General features: G+C 36.7%; 1 long non-coding RNA gene across 2 annotated transcripts; it reads right to left on the bottom strand.

Moving 5' to 3' along the window:
• Positions 1-218: 218 nt before the first annotated feature.
• On the bottom strand, positions 219-5,826 carry LOC121107753. Of its 2 annotated transcripts, none has more exons than XR_006930993.1 (3): positions 5,659-5,826; positions 5,471-5,574; positions 219-1,178 (listed from the first exon to the last, which is right to left on the bottom strand). It is a non-coding gene; the product is annotated as an uncharacterized LOC121107753 (long non-coding RNA). The 2 variants fall into 2 exon arrangements; XR_006930992.1 differs by having other exon boundaries at positions 5,714-5,826.
• Positions 5,827-7,119: the final 1,293 nt, after the last annotated feature.

Raw genomic sequence — 7,119 nt, 5'->3', positions numbered from 1 at the left:
GTCTCAAATGGAATTACTTCTCATAATCAACCACTCTTAAGTTTGCATCTCATTTTTACCTTTTTTTTTTAAGGGATCTGATTCTTAGTGCCTCTTTTGCAAATTGAAAGAAAAAAAATGTATTTTTAAACTCATCTTCAGGACTCACAGCCATCAGCTGAAGAGCCTCTGAAGTCTTAGGATTTCCAATAAACGTTCATAAAAAGAAAAAAAATCAATCACTTCAGGGAAATATATTTGTATCCCACTGGTTGCATACAAACAGAATAGACATAACACATTAAATTAGATGTTTTATCATGTAGCACAATATGAATGGTGCTAAACTACATATCCCATTGCAACAATGGCTTGTGACATAGCAAAGTGAGCTGTTAATGTTACTAATAACATTTCTGCATGTACAGCTGATAACTGGATAGACTTTTAGAAAAAGTAAGTAAAAAAAAAGTCAACTTTTCAAAGGTAGAACTGGAAAATGCATCCAACAATTATCCAGATACATGGAAATTGACTTGAGAGTCTTTATCATGAGTTTCTCATATGCATGTAGGGACCTTACCATTAAAAACTAGATAAAAAAGAGAAAAATAATTTTAAAACAACTTTAGGGAGGAAGTACACAGCCTGAATTGTGCAGCTTCCATTAAAGGTAATGAGTTTGTCAGTGTGCATTTCTTGCCTTGAAAATGTGCCCTTGATAGTCTCATTTAATCTCACCTAGAGACATTTCAAACTTCAGCCAGGAATGTGATAAATATTATGCTGCATATGACCAATGAGGCACAGCCATAATTTTGTTAATCTGCTTAGTGCATAAAACCAATGCAGGGCTCATGGCTCATCCACCTCCTGGTATTTTCTATGCTGAAAACCACCATCTTGCTGAGCCGCATGCATATTTTCTTACCAGAAAGATGCCAGCCACTTTAAGCCAGTGATTGTCTAAGTCTTGTTTTTTCTTTAAGCAAGAGTAGTAGAAGGTAGGTACTTGAGAAGCTAAAGCAAAGATCCTCATTCTCTTCTGGTGATCCAGCTGGAGTTTCTTTTCTGTGGGTTGGGTACTGGTGCAACAGATTCATTTAAGACTGGTGTTAAATTTTCACAGGCTAGGAGCAGACCCAGAGATGGAGTGTGCTGAGGGGCCAAGTGTTTTGATGGGCACCTCCCTTGAGTCCCTGCAGAAAAAAGAACATGTCTTTTCCTACAAAATTTGAATATCATTTATATATTTATATATATTTCTGTTGAACCTATATTCACCTATAATGATTGAAAAGACACCCACTTGTTTGGCATGAATTGGAATGAGTTAAAGACTTAATTTCTCTGTAAAACTGTATGCATCCCCTATATGTACTAAGAGCACTCTTTATAGCCGTGTCTTACCTACATCAAGATACTCATTCATGAGAGCATGAAGAGTAAATTCTTGTCAGTTTTTTAGCCAGAACACGTAAGAAACTGCAATTTTTTTTCTCTAAGCAAAACTGTTCATCTTTATTTTTGTTTCCACTCTCTTGACAGTAATGCTTGAAAGAATCCTATTCAGATGTTTAAAAAATAAAATAAAAAAGCAAAATAGGTGTGTGAAAAGTCATCAGATATGGAAAACTTTACTTTACAGTATGTTTCTTTGGAAATTTTTGAGTAGGTAAAAAAATGACAATACATGTGGGATAATAAACTCTCAGTAGTTCCAGGTAGAACAATATCTCATTTTTCAGAAGTTCATTTAAGCCTTGGCACTTTAAATAATTAAACAACAAAAATGTAGAAACTAAAGTGGATGTGATTTTGACATATGTTAAAAAAATCCCCCTTCTTCTTTACTGCATGATTTTGTTAGCGACCAATCAGACGAGCAAAGCGCAGTCCATTCCCAATATGCACAATTCACTCTGTGTGCAAAAAGCCCTGTATCTTATTAGAAGATATGGTGTGGAGCCAAGATCCTAAGCAATGCAGGTGCAACTGAAATATCCAGTGATGATTTGGCCACATATATATGGATTACCAGAACCTAATATTGGCAAGAGGAGAGGAAAGGAAAGGTCCCACCTGCATTCTATATATGTGGCAGGTGCAGCTTAGTCTGTTGACTCACAGTTGCAAATGTAACATCATTATTAACTCTACACTGTTCTCTGATAAGAGACTACGTGCTGTGCTTACAGTGTAGGGTGCAGTGCACAGGCTTTTGTCATTTTCCTCTTTATTAAACACCTTTAGTTCTATTCCAGCAAGGGAATAGGAGGTAAAAGATTATAGCAAGGTTTTATCATGATCGTAAAATAAGTCATAGTATGGCCTGGGTTGAAAAGGACCTCAAAGATCATCTCCCCTTGCAGTTTCAACCCCCTTGCAGTGGGCAGGGTTGCCAACCACTAGACCAGGCTGCCAGATTTTAGATATGCTGTGTGTGGGAATGCATATTCTTAAATCCTAGAACAACCACTTGCATTTCTACACATGTAGGACCATTTTGAGAGATGACAGTCTGGCCCAGAAATGTTACCAATCAGTGTTTGAAGGGGGTTTTTTAGGAATCCTTTGTAAGGACAACACATAAATAACTGCTTTTGGTGCTCAGAAGAGTGAAGCACAAAGCATTAGTGAAAGGAGTGATATTAAAAACTCCACTTTTGATAACTCTTGCTCAGTAAAGGGCAGACTGTAGGGGAAGCTTCTGACTTACCATATAGAAGTGTCTCTGCCTGCCATCACAAGAAACAAGCAATACAGGGCCTACAAGCTACTTGTTCTTTTACACTGCAGAGAAGAGGCAGCCCATGAACATGCTACCTTTCCACTTTTCCAGTAGTACAGACAGAGTACAGAGAAAGAAAAAGACCCATTTCAAAGAAAGTCATGTGCTTTCCAGAGCCTGTGTACCTTCACATCATTTTCATACAGATTATTTCCTCAGAACTGTATGTTATCTTACTGTGTTCTGGTTATGCTTTTATTATTAATCTTGCAATTCTGATCTCATCTCTGGTTTGTGGTCACATTTCAACCTGTAGATTACCCATTCAGTTCTAGTTTCCTGCGTGATAAATTCGTTGAGCCAAATTTCATGCCAGATGTATCTGAACAGTAGTGGTAGATTAGATAATTCTTGCAAGCCACAGTTCTACAAACATTTCTAAAGCACTTTAGGACATTTTAGGGATTAAAAGCAATTATAAAATTGCCTTGCCATCCTCTAGAAATACCGGCTTGCTTTTCTTATTTACAGGTAATATTAATAAGGACCAAGAAGCAGAACAAGTCAGAAAGTACTATCCCACAAGATATTCTGGAATTCCAAAATATGCTTTACTCTCAATACAGTGAAAATCTCAGTTACACTAGTAATTCTGATCCCTTTTATTTCAGTAATGCTGAAACAGAATGTTATATTAAAGTATTAATAATACATAAAGAATATGAAGCCTTATAAGTTAAAGTTAATAACAAAGTGAAATTAAATGCTTTCAGCTTAACAAAACATGAGATCTCAATGTGATTGAATCAAAGCAAAAGGTGAAGCATTATTCAGTCTGATACTTTTCTCTCAATTCTGGGATAGAAATTGGCATGTATGTATTACAATTCAGTATTTCTTAGAGTGAAACAGTTCTCTTGAAAATACTTTGACCATTTATTATTTGTTAAGTAAACATGTATAATAGAATAAGCCTTGGTTCCTTAAGTTTAGAAGCAGTGAATGTTTGAATCTACCTGGCAGTGCCTGCAAAGCATTACTGTTGTTAAGTAAGTCTTCCTTGTAGTAGAATAGATGTGTCTCAATCATATTATGAGGGCCTTGTGACAGAATCAGAAACAAAGCTTGGCTTAGATACAGGGCTAAATAACTAAGCAGTTATTTGAGTGATGTAATAACCACCATCCTTGAGACTTTTGTTCATAGAAAAGTGAGTGCTGTGCAAAAATAAGAGTATGAGATTACAATCCAGGAATGTCTACAAGTCCATCTGTAGTAGACAAGAGGAAAGAAATGGCTGTTTGACCTTGTCTGGTCATGTTTTGGGAACCCGAGGGCCACACTGAGTTATATTAGTAAAATGAGAGCACAGAATAAAGAGTAAGAGGGCAAATGTATATTCTTACCAGTAAATCCAGGCTCAAACTAGGTACTCTTTTTGTAGTACCACCCTTTGTAGACATTTTTATGGGCAATAAGAGAGCTTGCTTACTTAGAAATGTGCTTTTCTAAGCTATTTAGCTCTCCAAGCCATTTTGAAAGCTTAATGTCTTTGAAAATGGGTTGAGGCACTTCTTTAATGCTTGTGGCGTTAATAAAGAGAGAGCTATTGTGGAATGGCTTGTGTTCAAACCTGTGCTATCTTATAACTTGTGCAGTCTACTCTCTAGATCCAATTCCCTCTGCTCAAGATCAACAAAAGGCCATTGGCAATATTATTTTGCAACTACATGTACTCTAGTGCTTATCATGCCATCTTTCTGCCAATCTTGAGACAGACTAGCATCCAGCAGCTGCCACCAGCAGCTGTAGGCATTCAGCACCTTTGAAAATTAGCTGCAGGGTATCTTAAGCCTGATATTCCAAAAGTGATGAATCATAAATTAGAAGCTGCAGTTGAAAACATAGCTGTAGTTCTTGAATTTTTCATGAGAACTACTACAATTAAAGCCTTAGAGTAGATAAAAATAAGTGGGAAAAATCAAAAGACTTGCTGTACCCACTTGAAAGGAGGAATTCATGTGAATGATACTCACTCTAATTGTTTCAAGTAACATCTTAAAATAATGTTGATAATTTTGAAATAGTAAATAAGATTAGTAAATTATCAGTTAAGTTGCAGCAGAGTGAAAGGTCAACAGCTGGTGTGGCATCACACTGAACAGTAAAATGAACGGATCTGTTGGTTGAAAGTTTGATAGATCTACTTGGTGTTCAGTAAGGAAAGCTGAACATGAGTAGTAATTTAATTGGGATGGAAATATCTGGGGAAAAAAAATGAACACAGAAAACTAAGAACTGAAATGCCTCATTTACCCAATTTCACATTACAGTTTCGTACCCAATATCCCATGTGCTTATCACATATTTCACAGCCAGGATATCAGATTATACTCAATAGCACAGTTTAAACAGTGTTAAACAGTGCATCACAGCACCAGGTTCTAAATTGATATTGATAACTATCTCGATGTCACATATTACCAAGAATACTGCTAGAGTAATACTGTGTATCAGCTCTTCTACGCAATTTGTATAACAGCTCCAGTTCTATGAAAAGCCCTTTTCCTCAATGCAACTTTGTAAATGGGATGTACTTAAGACACCGAAGTTAGTGGGATAACGTACAAACCAGTTCAGGTCAATGAGCTGGCTGAAAGCTCCTTGACTTTTCTTCTAAAAAACAAAAACAAAAAACAAACAAAAACAAAAACAAAAACAAACAAACAAAACAAACAAACAAACAAAGAATGTATTTACCTTTGTGATTTACTTTTGTCTGGCTTTGGAGTTAATCTCCTCATTGTCCACATTTAGCAAGTTTTCAGATCATGGACTAATCTCCGGTTGTTGAAAGTGGATTCCTTTCAAATAAACATAAACAAGGAGACTTAGTTCAGTTATGCTTCAAAGGCAGTGGAGCTCAGGCTAGAATTAGTTTGAAGTACATGCTCTCCGTAGTGCAGCTAGTGCAGATATCAGTTCCTAAGTACCAGCTGTTACCGTCTACAGAGTTTCTCCTGTTGATCTGTATTATTTGAGAATATTGACATGTCTTGTCCATCCCCCTGCGTTACTGCCTGGAGACTGCCTGCAACATCAAGACAGAAAGACTGGTCTGCTTCCAGGGAGGCTACAGAGAATAAAAAAAGCTCTGCAAGAGCCTTCCCTTGAGCATACTTTGGATACAAATCAAGCTGGGGTTTGAAAGACAGTATACTTAAGATTGGAGTCTTTTGTTCTGACTCCACATGGACTCACACCAAACTTTTAGGACCTATGTGTTCATCCTGTTGTCCTCTGGGGCTGAAGCAAAGGACCGAGAGTGATTTCTGCTCGACTGGTGCATACTCCCAAAGAAGTGTAAAATGTAATGCAGATGTTCCGTATTTGTGTCCACAGGATACACAAAACAGACTTCAAGGTGGAAGGACTTTATGGGAATTAATCCTAGAGTTATTCTTCCTGTTCTTTCCATTCTCAAGCTCAGTTTCTTTGTTTTCCATCTTCTATTTTGCATTGATTCATAGTTTTATGTTGTTCCAGAAATACTGGGAGCATTGTTTGGTAGTGTTGTGTTGTTTTGGTTGTTTGTTTGTTTTTTTTTCTTCTGTAAGATTGTTGTATGTACAGACTGTACAACTTCTTAGCAGCCCACAAATGTTAATATGTTAATGTTTACTTCCATATCTCATTTGGCTGTCAAAAAAGTAGCATTTAGCAGCACACTTCAGTTACTGCAATGCATTAAAGTAGTGCTATCTCTGAATGAATACATTATGACTCTCATGCATGATAAGAAATTTAGAAAGGAGCCAGATGCTAAAAAGAAGACAGAAAAAAAAAAAGAAAGAAAGAAAGAAAGAAAGAAAGAAAGAAAGAAAGAAAGAAAGAAAGAAAGAAAGAAAAAGAAAGAAAGAAGTAGCCATGGACAACCAGAAGACAGATTGATACTAATTGGTGTATGCTTCATTGGAACAAAAGGAAATCCGTTTACATAATACTCCTTCTCCTTGCACACTGATGTTGTTCAGATGAGTGTTTATAGGGCTCAGTGGTGATGTCTTTCATTCCTTTGGAGAGGGAAGGTTGTGACAGACAGACACTGAAGAAGAACAGAAGATAAAAAACATCCAGTCTTAATGGAATATCATGACCTCTGCTAGTACTATCCCAGACCAAGCAGAATGTAAGTAAATGTTTCAGAACAAATGCACAGTGTTTGCAAGCTTTCTCTCTCTGTTTCTCACTGAGTTAAAGAACAGAGGGTTGTGAAGGACTGCAAAAGGTCAGACCAAGAAGTTTACAGCTAAAAACATTTGTGGTTTGCTCAACAGAGAATTAGAAATGAGGAAATAGGTGAAAAGCAAAATGGTTCATGAATGAATTGCTCAGAATTAGGCATTTCT

Source organism: Gallus gallus, chromosome 1, assembly GCF_016699485.2.
Source record: "Gallus gallus isolate bGalGal1 chromosome 1, bGalGal1.mat.broiler.GRCg7b, whole genome shotgun sequence".
NCBI classification, from domain to species: domain Eukaryota; kingdom Metazoa; phylum Chordata; class Aves; order Galliformes; family Phasianidae; genus Gallus; species Gallus gallus.
This window is presented reverse-complemented; position numbering and strand designations above follow the sequence as displayed.